The 22,373-nt window shown below is 39.7% G+C and overlaps 2 protein-coding genes across 12 annotated transcripts in view; one reads left to right on the top strand and one right to left on the bottom strand.

The window, feature by feature from the left end:
* The window catches only part of Csnk1g1 (casein kinase 1 gamma 1), a 134,046-nt gene extending 115,832 nt beyond the window's left edge, over nucleotides 1–18,214 (bottom strand). For 8 of the 11 annotated variants that reach the window (XR_013052796.1, XR_013052795.1, XR_006074186.2 and 5 more), the window contains exon 1: nucleotides 17,911–18,214. The gene's annotated coding sequence lies outside the window, so the exon portion shown is untranslated. Of the gene's footprint in view, nucleotides 1–1,111; nucleotides 1,197–17,910 lie in introns of those variants that run through there. The other 3 variants (XR_013052797.1, XM_076576537.1, XM_076576536.1) reach the window with 3 other exon arrangements.
* An 11-nt stretch (nucleotides 18,215–18,225) lies between these two features.
* Nucleotides 18,226–22,373, top strand: part of Trip4 (thyroid hormone receptor interactor 4) — a 76,408-nt gene continuing 72,260 nt past the window's right edge. Inside the window, exon 1 of the mRNA XM_076576535.1 lies at nucleotides 18,226–18,634. The gene's annotated coding sequence lies outside the window, so the exon portion shown is untranslated. The remainder of the gene's footprint in view (nucleotides 18,635–22,373) is intronic.

Raw genomic sequence — 22,373 nt, 5'->3', positions numbered from 1 at the left:
TAACTAAAACAAATAAATAAAAGCATACATACTCACCTTGCAGAGGACCCCAGTTTAGTTCCCAACACCCACATTGGACAGCTTATAACCACGTGTACCACCTGCTTCAGGGGAGCTGACACCCTCTTCTGGTCTCTGAGGGCATATGTGCACACACACACCAACACACACATATAAATACAAATTAAAAATAAATCTTAGACTGGAGACATGGCTCAGTGATTAAGAGTATTTGCTACTCTTCCAGAGGGCCTGAGTTCAGTTCCCAGCACCCATATCAGGCAGCTAATAACTATAACTCCAGCTCCAGGAGGATCCAACACCTCTGGCTTCCACATGCACATGTACATACAAGCACACATCCCTACACATAATTTAAAGTAATAATAATTAAAAGAAAAAAACATGGTGGAAAGCTGCTGCAAAAAGACATCTGAGATTCACCTCTGCCTCCACATGCATCTGTGTGATGGAGGCAGGAAAATCAGCACGCTGAGTTCAAAGATAGTCCTGGCTATGTAAAACTCTGAAAATCATTAACAGCAACAGTAACAAAATTTAATGACAGTACAGGCTACCTGAAACTCTGTCTCAAAAGTAACAACAGTGACAATACCGAATTCCACAGATAAACAAACGAACCCACAAAATATCAAAGTATCAAACTTAAAATTCCTCTATAGTATATAGTATAAAAAAAAGTATTGATACTTTGTTATAAAGTTTTAAAACATTAGAGCTTTCAGTAATGACTGTTTTAGCTTTGTAGTACCCTACAATAGTTAAAAGTCTTGAAGATCTATTACTGTTCCTAACAGTTGAATTATTACTATTTAGAATTAAAATCATATTTTCATAGAAACAACCCAAGAGTTCTGTGAAAATTACCCCTATTTAAAAAAAAAAAATGTAGTAGCCTGGTAGTGGTAGCTACTACTTGGGAGACAGAGGCAGGCAGATCTTTGAGTTTGAGGCCTGCCTAGTCTACAGAATAAGTTCCAGGACAGCCATGGCTACAAAACAAAACAAACAAACAAAGGGTAGTGAAGTTAACAAAAACAATGCTTACTATGAAAACAGGAGGACTCAAGTTCAAATCCTAAGCACCCACCTAAAAGGAGGCAGGCATGGCTGTGCTTGCCTGCAACCCAGCACTGGGCAGCAGAGAGAGGTGGATCTTGAGAACTCACTGGTCAGATACCTAGCCAAAAGAGCGAGTTTCCAGTTTAGTGAGAGTCTGTCTGAAGGCAGTAAGGTGGGTAACAGAGGAAGATACTTGATGTCTTCCTGTGGTCTCCACATGCATGGGTGCACCCCCCCCACTCACAGTTAGTGCTTTTACATGCACATAAGAAAAATAAACGTTACATCAAAAGTAATACTATTGTATCTTTTATACCTCATGACATTACAACTGTTACATTAAATTCACAATGTTATAAAAAAACATCATGTATATGTTATATATGCTATAGTTGTATATGTTACAGTTTTGGAAAAATTAAGTTCCATATGGTACTGTTTCTAGGACTAGCCCTTTATTATTACATGACTAAATTATGTACATGGAACATGTCATTTTTTATTGAGCACACCACAGAATTATCTCAACTAGAAGTGTAAACTCTTTTTTGGTCACTCCAGTTAAAATACAATGAAATTCTACTTTTATGGCTGGTAATTCTAGGAGAGGGATTTCCTAAAAAATGTAAGGAATGTACTTTGAGTACTGAGGACTAAGTAGAGTTGATGTTTGGCTCTCCTCAAATAAAAACATATCTGATGAATTAGAATAATTCAGTATACCCTAATATACTTCAGTATGAAAAGAAAAATATTCAAGAAATCTAAAGTTGAACAGAAAAGAATGTCCCATGAAGAGGAATAGAATGTTGATGAACTTAGGACTAAAAATTCTGAATTCTAAACATAGGTAAGCCCCTGACGCAAGTCAACATTTTTCAATCGTAAATTGGTGGGACTATTCAAATGTAAGTTATAAAATGCTTGAAAAACATTTAAGAAGTTGTTTGTTTTAAACTAAAGAGAAAAAATTCACTGTCCTAACCTGCTCTACACACAGACAAATACCGATGGCTCTGAACTCAGTACCGGTAAGTGTGGCAACTTTTATTGAAAGTATGCTTAGTAACTGCAAGGCAGTATTTCAAGGACTAAGCTCAGTTTAATCACAGCTGAGTGCATAAAGACATTTATGCTGTCAGTGCTGTCCTAACAAGAAGCTCAATTTCAAGCTACAGCCCAGCCTCGTCTGTGAGAAAGCTAAAATTTCAAGACCAAAAGAAAATTGTTAACTATATAAAATACAGTAAAAAGTAGATATTCTTTATTAAATGCTAGTTATATTTAATGATCTCATATTTCTAGAGTCGATACTCAGCTCCTACGTTAGCCAATAAGGCTAAGAAGAGTTGTTAATGGCCGTGCTAGGCACTATAAAAATTTCCTAACGCAAAAATAGCCAAACCTAGCACAGTTTCTCTCTGTGTCTGTCTGTTTCTCTCTTCTGTTGTGGAATATTATTTCTAACTAGGTAAAGATGTGTTACATTTGTTTATGCTGCAGAATACTACTTTAACTATGTGAAGGTGTGTTACATTTGTATATGCTGTATTTGTTTAATGATGTAAAGATGTGTTGCTGTTTCACCTTGCCTGCCTAAGGCCCTTGATTGGTCTAATAAAAAAGCTGAATGTCACCAGTAGCTAGGCAAGACAGGAATAGGTCTTATACAGAGAGAATAAGCAGGAGGAGAAACCTAGGCTTGAGAGAAGAAGAGAATGAGGGAGAAAGAGAGGGACACCTGGGGCCAGAAGCCAGGCAGCCGCCAGCCAGCTACGGAGACAGCAGGAAAGTAAGATATACAGAAAGAAAGAAAGGTTAAAAAGTCCTGAGGCAAAATGTAGATAAAGAAAAATAGATTAAAATAAGAGCTCAGATAAGGCCGAGCATTCATAACTAATAATAAGTCTCTATGTCATGACTTGAGAGCTGGTTGGTGGCCCAAAAGAAAAAGTCTGGTATACTCTCTCTGGTGACTTTTCCATTTTTCCTTTTCTGTATTTAAGGAAAAATTTTCAAAACACTAGCCATTTACTAAGCTAATGGGATAGATTCAATAGTCACATACAATAAATGACTTTAAAATACACTTTGGAAGCACATTCTACAATTATATAATAACTATTAAGGAGAAGGGAGTGTCCAGAAGAGAAATGAGTAGGAAAAATAACTGCAGAAAAACAATTACAAAAAGAGACAGAAACAAACAAAAAAAGATAAAAAGATAGAAAATAAAAACTAAATAGCAAAAGTCCTCCCTCACAAAATACTTTAAAGTTCTGTATAGTCCACATGGGTGCACACATGGCACAGCACATATGTGGAGGTCAGAGGACAACTTGTAAGAATCAGTTCTCCACTCCTCCACTGTTGGTGGGAATGTAAACTTGTACAACCACTGTGGAAATCAGTATGGCGGTTTCTCAGAAAATTAGGAATCGAACTACCTCAAGACCCAGCCATCCCACTCTTGGGCATATAACCAAGGAATGCTGATTCATACCATAAAGATACATGCTCAGCTATGTTCATAGCAGCACTATTTGTAATAGCCAGAACCTGGAAACAGCCTAGATGCCCATCAACGGAAGAATGGATGGAAAAAATGTGGTACATATACACAATGGAGTACTACTCAGCAGAGAAAAACAATGAAAGCATGAAATTTGCAGGCAAATGGATGGAACTAGAAAAAATCATCCTGAGTGAGGTAACCCAAACCCAGAAAGACAGTTATGGTATGTACTCACTCATTGGTGGATTCTAGATATAAAATAAAGAACAATCAGACCACAAAAAAAAAAAAAAAAAAAAAAAAAAAAAAAAAAAAAACAAGAATCAGTTCTCTCGTTTCACCATGTGGGTCCTAGAGATTGAATTCTGGTTGCTAGGCTTGGGGCAGGTACCTTTACCTGCTAAGCCACCTCACTAGCCCACAATTTTTGTTTTGTTTTGTTTTGTTTTTGAGACAGGGTTTCTCTGTGTAGCCCTGGCTGTCCCAAAACTTGATTTGTAGACCAGGCCGGCCTTGAACTCAGAGATCCATCTGTTTCAGCCTCCCAAGTGCTGGGATTAAAGGCATGTGCCGCCACCACCTGGCTCACATTTTTAAATATGTATGTGCAACGTACCCTTGAGAGATGATAGGCCACAAAGCACAATCTATTTTAAAATATTTTAAGAGACAAACAATACAAAATATCCTTAATAATCACAAAGGAATGAAATTAAACAACAATTAGCAAACAAAAACCAGAGAATTCATAAATATATAAAAGCTAAAAGACATATATTCATGACCAACAATCCCAAGAAGAAATCACAAGGAGGAAATGAGACAATTAGAACTCAAGAGGCTAAGGTAAGGTGGTATCACACGCCTTTAATCCCAGCACTCCGGAGGCAGAGACAGGTGGATCTCCATGAGTTCGAGGGGAAAAAAAGGACACAATGCACTTCTTAGGACTTACACATTTTAACCACCTTGACCCAAGCTTACCAGCCCCATCAATAGGACAAGTATCCAAGACCTACAGACTCTCAGGGGTCATTTAACCCAGTTTACAAAACCAGAGGGAAGTAAAGAATTCCAGGTACACAGTAGTAAATGTCATTTCAACTACTTAACCATTTAAAAGACATGCATCCAAATGTTAGACAGCAAGTCTCATCGATGTAAAATCAACCAAATCATGAATCCATACAGATACAGAATCAAGTATATTTTGCTGATTCTGTGTACTGATCCCCATGTCTTCTAACATGTCAATGACTAAGAGGTTAATAAGTCTGTGTTAACAATTCTTTTAGCCCAGTGGTGGTGGTGGTGCACACTTTTCATCCCAGCATTTGGGAGGCAGAAGCAGGTGGGTCTGAGTTTGAGGCCAGCCTGGTCTCAGAGCTAGTTCCAGGACATGCAGGGCTGGCTACACAGAGAAATCACTTCTCAAAACAACCAAAAAAAATTGTATTTATAATAAATTTCCAGCTGATGCTGATGCTGCCAAGTAAGAAATGATACCTACAGAGGATGGTGTCAAACACCTTTAAACCCCAGCAATCGGAAGATAGAGACAGGGGTCGCTTGTGAGTCAGAGGCCAGCTTGGTCTGCACAGCAAGTTCCAGGCCAGCCAGGGCTACACTGCAAGACTCAGTCTCAAACAAAACAAAACAAAAATCAAACAAATATGTTCAGCTGCACTCAGTGGTACAGTGTTTGTCTATTATGCCAAGGTTTTGGGCTCAATACATTTTAAGAGACAGATATATCCTTTACAATTACAATGGGATGAAATTAGACAATCAACAAACAAACAAACAAAAAAGGCAAATACATAAAAGCCTATAATTCCAAGAATAAATCACAGGGCAGAAATTAGATAATTATCATTCAGGAGGTTGAGATAAGAGAAAAAGTTCAAGGCCACTAGCACCACTTAAAAAAACAAAAACAAAAATGCAGACCATAGCCTTTACTCCTAGCACCCTGGAGGAAGGGGCAGGTAGATCTCCATAAGTTTGAGGCCAGCCTGGTCTACAGAGTTCCAGAATAGCCAGGGCTACAAAGAGAGACCCCCATCTAGAACCACCTCCACCACCCCTACACCCTCAAAAAACCAAAACACAAACCCAGACCCTATTCTGCCACCTACATTTACTTCTCCTTATATTATAAATAGTATTTGTTGGTTGTTGTTGTTGTTTTGGGTTTTACCAAATGTATCTTGGGATGTGCCCTATTAACCCTCCTTTTCTTCAGTTACTCTAATCCATTTTCTTACCAAGTCAAATCATAGTCATCCTCTAAGTCTATGGTTCTCAATATTGCCTGTCCACTGCAAACACCTGAAAAAACTTGGTCTTCAAACATTTGGTTTATTGGGGTATATGTGTGTGTGTATCTGTCTGTCTGTTAAGTCCCTGTGTGTGTACACATGCCTCAGAGCACACGTGGAAGTCAGAGGACAACTTTGTGGAGTTGGGTCTCTCCTTCCATCCTACACAGGTCTGTGGCCAGATAGAATTCAGCAGGCACTTTACCCTCAGGCCTTCTCACCAGATCCTGGACAGGCTTTTAACATCTGTGGATAAAGCCCAGCCTAGTGGTGCACACCCATAATCCCCACACTCAGGAGACTGGAGCAGAAAAAAATTGAGTTTGAGGTCAACGTGAGCCACACCAAAACATGAAGAAATACAAAAATTCTGTCTCCAGAATGAATGAATGTATTTTCCCCTGGATGAATAAGTTTCCCTGGGTGAATTTCTGGGGGGTCCCTACCCCACCCCAAGACAAGGTTTCGCTGTCAAATAGTCCTGGCTGTCCTAGAACTCACTCTGTATACCAGGCTGGCTTTGAACTCCCTGGGTGAATTTAATGAACAATCAGAGTTGAAATTCTCTAGCCTGGCTCTCCTTCCATAAGAATTATCTCCCCTTTATATTCCTGCAGTACTCAGAGATTATATGAAGTTTGTACTTAATTGTTACTCTACCTTTGAAGTCTTGTTTCTCCAACTTGATCAATAAAATACACACCACATCTTCATTTTTTTTATCACTATAGTACAAGGATAGTGATGGATATGTGGTAGCAACTCCAGCACTAGTTCTTCATTGAGTATTGATTCAATTTAGAATTCAGGGCCTGGGCCTGGAGAGATGACTCAGAGGTTAAGAGCACTGGCTGCTCTTCCAAAGGTCCTGAATTTAATTCCCAGCACCCACATGATGGCTCACAACTATCTGTAATGAGATCTGGTGCCCTCTTCTGGCCTGCAGCATACATACACTGTATACATAATAAATAAATCTTAAAAAAAAAAAAAAAAAGAATTCAGAGCCTGAAAATATTTCTAGTATATTCAATTATTCAATTCAGGAAACTATGTTCTTTCCTTTTTAAATATAGTTATGCAACAAACTCATTTTGAGGCCATTAACTCCTTCGTTCCCTAATAGATAAACTGGAGAGAAAAATATTAATATACCAAAATGATATGAATAATAAAATAATTAATAGTTTCCAAATGGCTTCGTAAGCTACTTCCTTAGAGCAAATGGCTTTTCTAAATCCATTAAAGAATGTTTCAAAACAATTAAAGAATCAAAGCACACACATTTAAAGACTCTAAAGCTCTGAATAGTTGTATGATGATTTGTTTTCTCAACAGATGTGCATCCTTCAAGCCCTGAATTCACCAGATGCATATTAATCTCTACTTTCAGTTTTTACATAACACCCATTCTAGTTTTATAAATACACTATCACATGAAAGCAAAATTCAGATGTTGCTTTATGGCATTAAGTATTAACAGGTTATTCCCACTATACTAAAAAAAATACATTAAGATTCATTTTAATACAGCCAAATGTTTGTTCACTAAGTACAGGCTATGATAATCTCACCATTATTTTTGCACTTGCTGATTTCTATCTAGAATATGAAACTTAATTTGCTAGAAACAAAAGCTGATGCCACAGGCCTGTAATTCCAGTACTGGGGAGGCAGAGGCAGGTAGATCTTTGTGAATTCAAGGCCAGCCTGGACTACATGAGACCCTGTCTCATAAAAGAAAAGAAAGAAAAATACTACAATAGTTTATAAAGATATTTTTAAAAAATATATGTGAGTGTACGAACCATGTGCAATCCTGGTGCCCTCCGAGGTCAGGAGATAGTGTCAGATCCCTTGTAACTGTAGTTACAGAATGTTATGAGCTGCCATGTGGGTAGGGGAACTGAACCTGGGTCCTCTACAAGAGTTGGGAGTGGTCTGAACTGATGAACAATCTCTCTCGCCTCAATAGTTTAAAATGGCCTACTTAAATTTCTGAGGAAATGTATGTCTTATAAAAAAATGATACCTTTACTAATTTTTTTCAAAATTTAGTTATATCACAAACAGCACTACAGTGGAAGTTAGGAGGCCTGAAATTCAGTCCCATTCATTAAAGAGCTACACAACTCTAAGCAAATCACTTAGCTTTCCTGCACTTAAGTGTCACAGCTGGAAAATGAATGTGTCTAATGTAACCTTCTCCATGCTTCCTTTTAGCCTTATGATTTCAAAATATTTTTTGTTTTTAAGTTTTATTTACTATGTCGATGTATGGTAAGTATGTAGCTGAGCATGTTTCATGGCATGTGTGTAGAGGTATGAGAACAACTTCATGGAGTTCTCTCCTATCTTTACATGGGATCACAGAATCAAACTCAGGTCACCAAGCTTTGGTCTTTAGGCCTGTGCAGCAACACCTCTCTGGCCCAACTTCATAATGTTTGAAACTGAAGAAACAGAAGCATTAACCGGATGGATTCCATTAAACCCAGTGTGAGCTTACATACTGATTGATTTGGAGAGCTTCTATCTCTGAAGAACCTAGGGGCTTACACACAGATAGTTCCTTTAGTCCATTATTAACTAAGTAAAAACAAAGGGATGGTGACATGGTTGAATTGGTAGAATATGTGCCTAGAAACACAGCCCTGGTTCCATCTGCAGATGACATAAAACTGGTCATGGTGGAAAATACCTGTAGGTCCAGCACTTGGGAGGTACAGGCAGGAAGATCACAATGTCTTCTTCCTCTAGCAATTTAGAGGCCAGCATAAAACTGTCTCAAAAATGGACCAAAAACCCATGAAATACAGTGCTAGTAAACTATTCTTGCACTGTATCCTAAATGAACAAAATATTTAGATGTTATGATACCAACTAAGGTTAAGATGTTTTTGGAAAACAAGGTGTAAGAGGACAGGACAGTTATAAAGCCAACTACAAGAAGATCTGGCTAGTTAAGTGAACACTTAAGCTATGTGAGAACGGTCTTAGAAAATCATTCTATTGCTTTTAGAATCAAGATTTGCAACCTTAGTGATTTGGCTCAGGGCAAGAATACGTGTGATCTATCAGATCCAAGGCCCAGGGTTCAATGTCCAACACTAACAACAAACAAAAGACCAGGAGAAAAGATGGAGTATCCACAGGCCAAAATAATAAAGCATAATTCTTATACCTCTTACAAAAGTTAACTCAAAATTGATCACCGACCTAAATATAAACAGCAAAATGATAATATGTAAAGAGAGTACAGGAGAAAATCTTGTGCTCAGCAGTAACTTTATAGATTCAACACCAACAGTACTATCCATAGAGGGAAATTTACTTAGACTTCATAAACATTAAAAATGGGAGGAGCATCCCAGCACTCAGGAGGCTATCCCAGCACAGCAGAGCCAGGCGGATCTCTGTGAGTTTGAGGCCAGCCTGGTCTACAGAGCGAGATCCAGGACAAGCACCAAAACTACATAGAGAAACTCTGTCTCGAAAAACAAAAACAAAACAAACAAAAAACAAACAAAAAAAAAAGGAAGGAGGGAGGATGGTGAAGAGAAGGGTCCCTGATTATGAGCACTGGCTCCTCTCCCAAAGTATCTAGGTTCAGTTTCCAGCACCACACAGTAGCTCACAATCATCTAAAACTCCAGTTCCAGAGGATACTTTCTTCTAGACCCAACAGACACTGCAGAAAGGAACATGGTGCACACATGATACATTCAGGCAAAACTTACACAAAAATAAATAAGATCTTTTTAAAGATTAAAAATAGGCCAGCAAGATGGCTCACTGGGTAAAGACACTTACCACTCAAGCCAGATAACATTAGTTCTATTTTGGGGACACAAGCAGAGGTGGGATAAGACAACCAATTACACACAGGTACACTCTTGCACATGTCCACACATCATACACACACATACATACAAAGTTTTCTTTTCTATGTGCACACCTGTTTGTATGTGCACTATGTGCAGTGTCCCCAGAGGTCAGTAGAGAGTATTAGATCCTGTGGAACTAGAGTTATAGGCAGTAGTGAGCTACCATGTAGGTGCTAAAAACCAACCTCAGGTCTTCTGTAAGAACAGCAAGTGCTCTTAACCACTAAGCCATTTCTCCAGCCCTAAATAAAATAAACTGTAAAATTAAAAAAACAGGCCAGTTAGATGGCTCAGTGGGTTGCTGGCAACCTGATGATCTGAGTTCCATGCCCAGAATGAACAAGGTGGAAGTAAAGAACCCACTCCTAAAAGATGTCCTCTGACCTCCACATGAGCACTATAGTATGGGCTCCCAAGCACACACTAGTATTTTCTTGTTTTGAGACAGTCTCCCTGTTTAGCCCTGGCTGGCCTGGAACTTGCTATGTAGGCCAGGCTGGCCTTAAATTCACAGAGATCCATTTACTCATGTAATGGTGTGCTTCTCTCTCTCTCTCTCTCTCTCTCTCTCTCTCTCTCTCTCTCTCTCTCACACACACACACACACACACACACACACACACACACACACACACACACAAATTTTTAAAAGTTAGGCCAGACAGAAAAAAATTGAAAAAACATGATAAAGGATTTGTATCAAAATATGTATTATAGAATAAAACATAAGGAAAGGAATTGGGAGGATGGTTTATTGGTAAAGTACATGAGGATCTGAGCATCCATTTTTATTTACTTTTAAACCAATCAAGCTCTGGTGATGTATGCATTTAATCCCAGCACTAGGGAAGCAGAGGAAGGTGGACCTCTGTGAGTTCCAGGCAGCTAGGGCTACAAAATAAGACCCTGTCTCAAACAAACAAAACAAAATATCCAGGAACAGCAACTCACATCTGTAATTCTAGCACAGAGGAAGGGAAAAGCAAGAAGATCCCTGGAGCTCTTTGGGCAGCCAGCCTAACCCAATAGGTGAGCCCTTGAATCAGTGAAAAGACCCTGTCTCAAAAAATAAAGTGGAAAGGTTGGAGAGATGGCTCAGTAGTTAAAAGCACTGGCTGACCTCTTCCAGAGGACCTGGTTTGATTCCTACCACCCATACAGCAGTTCACAACCGGCTATAACTCTAAGGGGTCTGACAGCCTCCTCTGGCCTCCAAGGGCCAGCATACACTTGATGCACAGACATACATGAAGGCAAAACACCCATACACATAAAACTAATTAAGTAATTAAAATAAAAAGAGAATAAGTGAAGACAGTCAGCACTGACCTCTGGCCTCCATATATACATACATATGTGAGTATACATCTATATCCCAGAACTTGAGAGATGGAGGCAGGAAGATGAGTTCAAGGCCAACCTATTAGTACATTAGAGTCTTTCTCAAAAAACAAATAGCATGGTATGACCCATCAGTCCCAGCACTCAGGAGGCAGAGGCAGGCAAATCTGTGAGTTCAAGGTCAGGCTGAGCTATATAGTGAATTCCAGGCCAGCCAGGGCTACAAAATGAGACCTTGTCTCACAGGGGCATGGGGGAAAGAAACTGTAATGGTAGGTATTTCTACAAGCCATCAAAACCAAAACCTTCAAAGGTAAAAACATATCCTAAAGGAAATTATGGACTGTAGTTAACAACACATCCACGTATTAACTAGCTTTAACAAATGTACAGTACTAATGTAAAATATGAGGTAAAATAAGAGGTGAAACCATTAAAAAAGGAGACATATATAAACTCTGTACTTCCTGCTCAATTATTCTGTAAGTCTAAACTATTAAAAAATATTAATAAAAAAAGGAACTGGGAACACACACAAGAAAAACACAGTGAGGCATACACAGCTATACAGGGAAGAAGGTACCACTGTAAACTACAGAAATTCTAGAAAAGTAAAAACAAAAAAGTCAATACTCCCTCCATTCCCCTGGCATTGACCATGCCTCTGTTTACTGGCATCTACATCAGAATGACCACTGGGAAATGGACAAAAATTCAACTGGGAAGCTAGAAGAAACTGTAATGGTTACTGATTTAGGAATCTGAAACGTAATCTGATTATCACAGACACACTGAGTGCATGTACACACTCCTTTCCTCATTGCCAATCAGAAGTATTTCATAATTTATTAAGAGGATGTAAATCAGCTTGGCGGGGGTGGTGGGCCTTTGTCCCAGCATTTAGGAAGCTGGAGCAGGCGGACCTCTGTGAGTTCGAGGCCAGCCTGGTCTACAAAGTGAGTTCCAGGACAGCCAGAGCAGTTAAACAGAGAAACCTTTTCTTGAAAAACAAAAAAACAAAACAACAACAACAACAAAGAAAATGTAAATATACGATACTTTTATTGAGAAGCCCAGAAATCCTTTTACTGAATAAGGAGTTAGTGTGTGTGGTAGAAATGAACATAGATCCAATGCTACATCTCCTAGAAAATTTATGCAGCATTTTGATGTAGGCATCAAACTGTAGCATTCTGATTTGCCCAAGCACTAAGAGAGGTGCTGTACCAAATCCTCTTTGGTGAAAAAGGCAACAGCTATTTTGTCCACCCACCTTCTCTGGCCACGCTGTAAAAGCCAAAAGAAAATCCTTTCCCAGAATGTCTACACCTCCATTGTGACAGGCAACTAAAGAACAATTCCTATCCCTGGCATCCCAGCCCCCACATAACTACACTGCCCACTTGAAGCTTCTGAGTGAAGGACAGACTACAGTGGTGTAGGGATAGTCCATCTGTCTTCCTACCTCACCAGAACATTCCTGCTGGAGACAAAGCATGACTCTCTTCTGTCCAGATGGCTCTCTCTTCAGGCCATTTCTGGGATACCACATTAGTTCTCCTTTACAGCCTATCCAAGATGCCTGGGTCTCTCAGGCCATACTAAGTACCAACTACTATAACCTCAGCAAGGTATGCTTTTTCTCAGTTCTGGAAATCCAACAGCCCTTCCCTGTGATTTATTTAGATTCAAATGTGACTAGCACCTGCCTGCCAAAATAATCCAAATTGAATTGGGCATAAGTTTTGGATGAAAACTAAGCCATAGTATATAGGTAAGGAAAAACTATTACTACAAGGAAAATTAAAGAGGGTTTTTCACTAAGTAAAAATTCTCAGCAGACTTCTTTTTTCTGGTTGTGATCAAGTGAATAAAGATTTATTCTAACACCATTATTTATTCTAATACTCTCCTTTTTTATATTTCATTTTATTGTTATGTGCATTCGTGTTTTTGCCATGGGTGTCAGTGCTCTTAAACCCTGAGCCATCTCTCCAGCCCTCTCCTTTAAAACAACAACAACAACAACAACAACAACAACAAAAAAAAAACAAACAAACACAGCTTTCACCAAAATTAGACTATAGTAAGCAGGAATAACAAAAATGGTTTATTAATACTGGGTCTGATGGCACAGGCCTGAAATCTTAGCACTTGTGAGATATCAGCAGGAGGATCAAAAACTTAGGGCCAGCATTGGCTATATGGCAAGTTTGAAGCCAGCTTGGGCTACATGAGGCCCTGTCTCAAAATACCAAAACCAAACAAACAAACATTTATCCAGACAATAACAAAGATGCAAGACACTAACTCATGCACAAAAAATGTTAAATAATTCAACAATTACCTTTAAGCAATGCCTGCTATTGTACTATAGAACACCCTAACAATCCAAGTTACTTAGTTACACATTCACTCATAGTTGACGTTATATAATCTAAATCTACTAAAGGTTTATATTTCTGAAAAATAATCTGATGAATTCAAAGCCATAAAACATGGGAGGGGAGAGGAAAGAAGGAATGTGAAACAGATGGCATCTAATTTTTTTTCCCTTAGTCCATCTTGAACACAATCCCAATAATGTCAAAATCCAATTTAGCTTTCTAAATAAGTAATCTATAAAACTTAAAATGGTAATTCTCAAGTAAATTCACTCTTTTTTCTTCCCAGCTTCTCACAGATTCTATATTAGGCACGAATGGGTAGAGTCAGCTATTAAGAGAAAAACTATCATTTTACAAATTCAAAGTTCTTCCAGGAAAGTCTATTATGTATGTAAAGCCACTGAAGCAGTTTTTATCAAAAACTGGTCACATTAAAATCTAGCTACAGGGGCTGGAGAAATGGCTCAGCAGTTAAGAACACTGACTGCTCTTCCAGAGAACCTGGTTTCCATTCCCAGCACCCATATAGCAACTAACAACTGTCTGTAACTCCAAGATCTGACACCCTCACACATGCATGCAGGCAAAACACCATGAAAATAAAATAAAAATAAATAATTGTAAAAAAATGTAGTTATATTGTCTTTTTTCTTAAATAAAGATTAATGAACTTGATAATCTAAATAATTATCTATATAAAATACACTGTAAGATAGAAACAAGCTCAGGAGAGAAGAGTCACTTGGTTGGAGTAAAAACAAAGTATTTTCTGAACCTTTAAAAAAAATTTTAACATTTCCACAGTAACTTTTATTTCTGATTTAACAGCACCACATCATAATTAACTACTTTGCTTATTCTACAATTCTCCTACATGGTATGTATGTACAAATGTATGTATGTGTGTATGTTTCCCTACATATAGCTCCTCTATCATGCCTAAACTTTTAAGATCATCAAAGATACGCTCAAAGAAGGGTCAGTAATTTTTAGATTCTCTCACAAGCAAATTCCACAACTGACAACTGCAAAATTGGATTGGTCACATACTTATTTGTGGAAAAGATCACCAAGGAAAGTATCTCCAACAGTTTTGTATTTGTGGCATATAATTTTGGCAGAATTTTTCATACCAACAGCTACTATCCTATTCCTTATATGAAAATAAATGAAATATTAACATTTTAAAAGACAGGTAAAAAATGGGCACTGCTAATAGCAAAGACAATGTGACCTTAACTTTAAGATTCAAAAAGTGATGAAAAATAACAATTCAAAAAACATAGCAAACCCCTAGATTTATAATTAACACTGTTCCCTTAAAAGATCCATTTAGAAATTTGAATCATCTTACCAAAAATCAACAATAGCAAAACATAATTTCAACTCAGCTTAAAACAGAGATATTGAAAATTTCTCTCAATTTTACAAAAAAAAAAGAAAAAAAATGTACAAACCTCTCTGAAAGGTCACACTGAATTGGAAACCTTGTACCTACTTTTCATGCAAAAAATATTAAAGGGAGTTATTTATATTCAGCCTCTTTTGAATATAAACTACATTTGAAATGTTTTAAATTACTAACCACAAAGGAAACCCGTTAGCTGAAAATCCGACATAATCTGGGTGTGGTAGTGTCTGCTTTTAGTCCCAGCATTCAGGGAGCAGAAGCAAATGGATCTCTGTGAGTTCCAGGTAAGCCTGGTCTACAAAACAAGTTCCAAACCAGCCAAAGCTATACAGTGAGACCCTTTCTCGAAAAGAAAAGCCAAAAATAATAGGTTACATAGAACTATTACTTTAAATCCACAAAGCAAATAAGTATATATCGTTTTCATTTTCTAAAGTATTTCTACATTCTGATAACTAATGATTTAAAGGAGAAATTTATTGTGTTTTCATTTATTTTATAGTTTATATGTAAGAATTCTCTAGAACTCAGATGAAGTAGTATACAGCTGTAATACCAGCACTCAAGGGGACAGAGTATCTCAAGATCAAGGTCAGCCTGACTTATATGCTGAGACTGTTTCAAAAACAAAACAGAACTAAATTTTGCTAACATTATAAACTAAATCTAACTAAGATGATTCATGCAAATGATGTTGACCTTAATCTTAAAATTACAACTATATTCTATTTTATGTTACAAGTCTAATTGCCTTTAAGACATATGATGTTAAGATTTAAATAAATTACTTATAAATGTTTTTCATTTCAATCCACGCTATATACAACTGCAGTTTATCTGAGAAATATCTAGAAAATGTACTTTGGTCATTTCAAGAAACAAACAAATAGTATTTACTACATGCTTTAAGAAACTATTGAAGCCAGGCGATGGTGGAGCACGCTTTTAATCCCAGCACTTGGGAGTTTGAGGGCAGCCTGGTCTCCAGAACAAGTCCCAGGACAGCCAATGCTGTTACACAGAGAAACCCTGTCTTGAAAAACCAAAAAAAAAGGAGGGGGGGAGGAGGACACTGCTGTTCCAAAGGACCTGGGTTCAATTCCAGCACCCACATGGGAGCTCACAACTGTCTGTAACTCCAGTTCCAGGGGATCTGACACCTTCACACCAATGCACATAAAATAAAGTTAAATAAACTATAAAAAAAGGGAACTATTGATAATTGCATTTTATGATACTTATGATAAATTTTTAGGGGCTAAAGTTGTAGCTCAATAGTTGAAAAGCATTGTATGTGTGTGTGACCCTTCTGGGTTGGATGCTCAGCACCACAAGAAAAAATAATAATAAAGCTGGACATGGTGGTGCAGGCCTTTAATTCCAGCATGGGGAGGCAGAAGCAGGTGGATCTCTGTGAGTTGAGGCCAGCCTGGTCTACATAAGACCAGCCAGAGCTACATAGTGAGAGCCTGTCTCAAAAAGACCAAAATAATAATTTTATATACATATATATATACATAATGTATAGAACCCCTCAAATTCTTGTTGCATACTCTTCAAATATTAGCCCGTTTCCTCTTCAAAATCCCCTTCCACTAAGTTGGGCTACCGTAACTATGTATGATTAATGACAATCTTGAAATTCAAAGGTACTTGTTTTAAACGGAGTTATATAAATAATTACCTCTCATGACACTGATTAAAATTTAACTCCTACTTGTGAAGACTGAAACTCTGCTATAGTCTATGACTTGACCAAGGTCAACAACTCACAGAAAGCACAGGCTGGGTTCATTCCCAGAATTATCTTTCTCAAAGCCAACATTTCCACTTGAGTACAATTATCTCCTTAAAAGATTAAGAGATAGCTCAACAGTGTAGAGGGACTCTCTTCTCTCCAAATGTTCACTTGTTATTCTAAGGCATATATCACAAAACTACCTCCAATTCGGTCACTTAAATATAAATGAGGAGAATATTTCTTATTCGTTTAAACCACAGCAGGTTTACTGGCAGGTGAGAAAGAGGTTGGAAAAGGCTTGCCTCAACATGTCTCATCTAGACCTCTATATGGATTTCCGTGTGTGTGTGTGTGTGTGTGTGTGTGTGTGTGTGTGTGTGTGTGTGTGAGCGTGTACATTTATAAGGCTATGTTTGAATAGTTAGATGCTTTCCAGTATTGCACTTTTCTAAGAAAATTCATACCAGATACACATCGGTCTGGGAGACTGCTAGAATATGCCATTCTTGTCCTCTGCAAATATCCGAAATACCATCCAGGAGCAACAAACCCAGTTCCACACTCTTTTCTTTTACGAGGTAATGCGTGCCCACTTGGGGGACACCGCTGCTCTAAGGGCGCCCGGGCGAGGGAGCAATAAAGGAAGAAGCGGGGGAAGCGCACGGAAGTTGGGTTGAGGGAGGTCTCATTACCCACTCTTCTGCCCTAGCTCTGCCAAGGGCGGCTCCGAGATGCCCAGCAGCCACGAAACCCCCACAAGCTCTCGAAGCCCGGCTCTGTCCCAGCAGAAAGGGTCCGGGACGCGGACAGCGTCAAGTGTGGGATGACCACAGCCCCCCGGCCAAGTCCATACACCCTGATTTTGGTCTGAGATGATGCTCCCCGCTCCTTCCCCTTTCAGAGCGGGCACTCCAGGTGGGAAACTCCCGGTTTGCATTGGCCGAAGTCGCCACCTCAGAAAGAGAGCCTCTTGCGACCGGGTCTCACCGGCCACCCACAACTCTTGGCTCGCCAAGCCCCTGGTCCCCCCGTCCCGCCCACGCCACCTTCCACAGACAGGCCCGCGCCCCACCCGGGATCCCGGCGTCCACCGCCCCGCCCCGGCGAAGGGCCCCCCCAAAGCCCCTCTCTCTCTCTCTCTTTCTCTCACACACACGCGCACACACATCCACACACATCTCCGCAGATCCGTCTCGCAGACCCGGTCGAAGCCAGAGCACCTACCTGTATCGGCCGCGCTCCGAGGTTCCAAGGGGGCGGGCGCGGTCCCCTCCCCGAGACGCCGAGTGCTTCTCTCAGCCACCCTTAAAGCGACGGCTTCGCTTTCCCAGGAGCGGGAGGGAGACGAGGAGGCGGAGGGGGTGGGGGTTAGGAGAGGAGTTGAGGGGCGGCCGAAGCCAAGCCGGAAGTACTAATGCTGGCCCCACCCACCTCCCGGAGCCGCAGAGCATCCTGGCTCTCCTGATAGGACAAACCCTCAGCAGTCACTGAGAAATTCAGACCACCACTTCCGGGTCGTCCATGCTGCAGCCCCTCCTTAGCAACAGCGTGGGGTTGCTAAGCGGAAGTGCCTGTAATGATACCCACCCCCATTTCTTCGGGGACTGTTGGGAGGTGGGTCCGGAGCTCCGTGCTGTCGTCGGGAAAGATCCTTCGACCTTTCGTTCACAGTGATGGGCCAAGTAAAGGCTTCGCTGCCGCAGGTAGCAGGCCTGTCTGTCTGGCTCCCTCGGCTGTTCGCCAGCGCCAGCCACACTACACACACCTCCCCGCCCCTTCTCGAATCCTAGGCCAACTCAGCGGCTCCTCCCAAAGCTCCTCTCTCAGGTCCCTTGCGTGAGTTTCTCCTTGTCTAGCAAGCATCTCCCTCTGGTGGATTTCCTGTCATTTCAACCAGACTTTTGCACGCATGTCGATGTTCTGAAACGGCCCAGAAGTCGAATAGAGGGTAAGAAAAGTTTTGTCTTAGCTTGTCTTCTTTAAAAAAAAAAAAAAAAAAAAAAAAAAAGATTTAGCGTATTTATGTGTAACCTGGAAATAACCTAGTTATATCTAAGTGGGGGGTTGGGGGGGACGGTCCGGATAAATGGACCAGGGGAATTTTTTTTTTTATTCCCTAAAACAGCGAAACAAAAGACCAAAGAATGCCAGTAACCAAGGTTGAGTAGGAAGACAACTAATCCTCCCTTCAGAATAAACCATCATACCTATACTGTGAACAAGAAATGGTCCATACAAGAACCTCATTTAGGCTGGGGATGTAGATCTATGGTACAGCCCATGCCTGGCGTGCACAAGGTCCTTAGTTCGATTCCCAGGCACTGTAGAAGGGGGAGGGGCAAAACCTCATTTTAAACTGAACATGATAAGTAGGACTGTAATGCTCGGGCGCCAGAGGAAGAGAGAAGAGGATAGGGGGTACAAGGCCTAGGCTACATGGTGAGTTGCAGTTTTAAAACATTTTACCTAGCATGCCTCGGGCACTAGGTTCAATCTTACATTTGAAAAAACGGGTAAATGATTGTTGGGCAGAAGCAAACAAAATAATGCTCCCTTTATAAAATGGCCCATATAATTATTGTCATTACATATTAAGAGAAACCTGGGGGGGGGGTCATCATGTGACTTTATTTTTTGAGTCAGGACCTCACTATGAAGCCCTGGTTGACCTGAAGTATGTGGACCAGGATGGCCTTGAACTCAAGAGATCCACCTGCCTCTGCCTGCTGAGTGCTGGGATTTAAAGCTTGTACCACCAAGATGGACTGGCTTTGGCTTTCCTATCTTAAGTTTAGCTTCTGAATTTTTCTCTGTGCCAGTGAAAACATTTGCAACTTCAGGCCCCAATTTTATTGGCCACAAAATTATTGGTAGACTATTGTTCACCTCAGCTAAGACAGAAAACTGGGTTTAGTAACTTAAAAAGAAACACCAGGTCTGTTCATTTCCTGGACTCATAGGATGGCATTAAATTGATTCATCCTAGGTAGTCAATTCAGCAAAGCTTTTAGGAAACCACTTTAGGCTCTAATGTACCGGTAGTAGGTTGTTTAACAAACGTAAAATATTTCCACCTCCGCCATCATCGTGAGTACACATTGAAACACACAAACACACACACCTGGCCCAAAGCGATGAGTGATAAATGTGTTACCACAGTTAAATATTTCAACTGCCAATAGGTCTAAATACAAACGTTTAAATTTTAAAATAAAGACAAATATGAGCCCAATTGCTTATGATGTACCTAAAGAACTATAACATAATTATGGTTTCAAACAAAAAGATGTGGCCTACAGAAATTACTGCCTCATTAAATAAAAGTAAGTTATAATCAACCATGAGCATAAACTAATATGGAAATGCACCTACCTTTGCATAACGCATCCACTGCCTGAAGTGGTTTATAAGCAGCATGTAACTACTTTGCTAGAGCTTGGGGCTTTTTAAAATTCACTTTTCTATTAGTGTATGAAAACCTGGGTTGAGTCCTAAATGACCACGTGAGCTTTTGTAATGCTTTCTTTTTCAACACACTCATTGCGTGGAGACCTTGAAAGGTGAGTAGCAAAGTCCTAACCTAAAACTACATGTGTGAGTTTAACTATGCATTTATAAGTTTATAAATATTACAGGACTCCATATTCTTTTTATTATCATATCTATTTGTGTGTAGGTGTTGCTGCCTTTGTACCACTGTCAATGTGGAAATCAGAGGCTATGCCGAAGGAGCCCTTCATCCTTCCACCATGTTGATTCCAGAGATTGAGCTCGGGTTGCCAGGCTTGGCATTAGCAGCAGTTGCCTTTCCTTTTGAGTTATTTGGCTGGCCCAGAATATACTCTTAATATGAACTGTAAAACAGTACTATGTGTATATGCTAGATCTCAATTGCCTTCGTAAGCCAGTACAGTACCTTCATCATATATGTTTACTGTGGGACTTCCAGCCTAACAGTGTCATCTTTGTGGCACCACCCTTCCCCCCAGCTGAGGACTGAACCCAGGGCCTTGCCCTAGTTAGGCAAGTGCTCTAACACTGAGCTAAATCCCCAACCCCAACAGTGTCTTTTTTAATTCACTTTTTAATTGTTTTATTTTTATTTTTTTTATTTTTTTAAAAAAGATTTATTTATTTGTTATATATACAGTGTTCTTCCTGCAGGCCAGAAGAGGGCACCAGATTCCATTAAAGATGGTTGTGAGCCACCATGTGGTTGCTGGGAATTGAACTCAGGACCTCTGGAAGAAGAGCCAGGGCTCTTAACCTCTGAGCCATCTCTCCAGCCCCTAATTTTGTTTTATTTGTAATGACTTAAATAATTAAATTGAGCATGGTGTCTGTAATTCCAGCACTTCAGAAACTGAGTTAAGCCAGGTGGTGGTGGTGGTGGTGGTGGTGGTGGTGGTGGTGGTGGTGGTGGTGGTGGTGCATGCCTTTAATCCCAGCACTTGGGAGGCAGAGGCAGGCGAATCTTTGTGAGTTCAAGGCCAGCCTGGGCTACAGAGTGAGTTCCAGGACAGGCTCCAAAGCTACACAGAGAAACTCTGTCTTGAAAAACCAACCAAACAAACAAACAAAACAAACAAACAAACAAAAACAACCAGAAACTGAGTACAGAGGATTGACATGAATTGTAACCCAGCCTGGACTAAACAACAAAAAGAACAAATTTGGGAGCCGGAGAGATGGCTCAGTGGTTAGGAGCACTGGCTGCTCCTCTAGAGGACCTGGGTTTAATATCCCAGCACCCACATGGCAGCTCACAACTGTCTGTAACTCCAGTTCCAGGAGATCCATGGCATCAGGTATGTACGTGGTGTGCATATATATGCATGCAGGCAAAATACTCATACACGTAGAATAAGTAAATCTTTTAAAAAAAAAATTTAAAGTAAATTTGGTGGGGTTTTTTTGGGAAACTCAATACTTAGAGTAATTAGTGCTGAACATTGTTAGAGTGCTAAATATGGTAGAATACATGTATTGTCACCAGCACTCAGAAGACAAAAGATCAAGTTCAAGGCCAATCTGAGTTATAAACAATAAAACAAAATAGGTACTGCTAGAGTTCGTCTGGTTTCTCTAAACATAAAAAAATACCAAACTCGGGGCTGGAGAGATGGCTCAGCATTTAAGAGCACTAGCTGCTCTTCCAGAAGAACTGGATCCAATTCCCAGCATCCACATGGCAGCTCACAACTGTCTGTAACTCCAGTTCCAGGGGTCCGACAGCCTCACACAGACATACATGCCAGCAAAAGACCAATGCACATAAAAATAAATGATTAAAAATAATACCAAACTAGAAATGAATAGTTTATGATGAATATTCAGGGCCAGTAAGAAGAAATTTAGCCAAATTCACTATTTCTGTACTTAAGCAATAAACAATTGAAAAGATAGAAGTGATTCAGAGAAACTCAGGTATGTGACAAACAATAAAACGTTAAACCTGAAGAAGAAAAGGCTAAATATATAACATTTATTTTTAAATAACTGAAGGTTGACATGTAGAATAGCATGTTCTTTCAAGAATGGACCAAAAATAGATGAGTTAAAATGACTCAAACTCAACATTTTTTACAATTATAGTTGTTGAGTGATAGGACAGTCCATTCATTGAAGAGTTACTAGTTGGCTTGGGTTGAACAAGATGGCTTCTAACAATCTTCCAAATCTGATTT

Source organism: Peromyscus maniculatus, chromosome 7 (genome assembly GCF_049852395.1).
Source record: "Peromyscus maniculatus bairdii isolate BWxNUB_F1_BW_parent chromosome 7, HU_Pman_BW_mat_3.1, whole genome shotgun sequence".
In the NCBI taxonomy this organism is placed as follows: Eukaryota; Metazoa; Chordata; class Mammalia; order Rodentia; family Cricetidae; genus Peromyscus; species Peromyscus maniculatus.
This window is presented reverse-complemented; position numbering and strand designations above follow the sequence as displayed.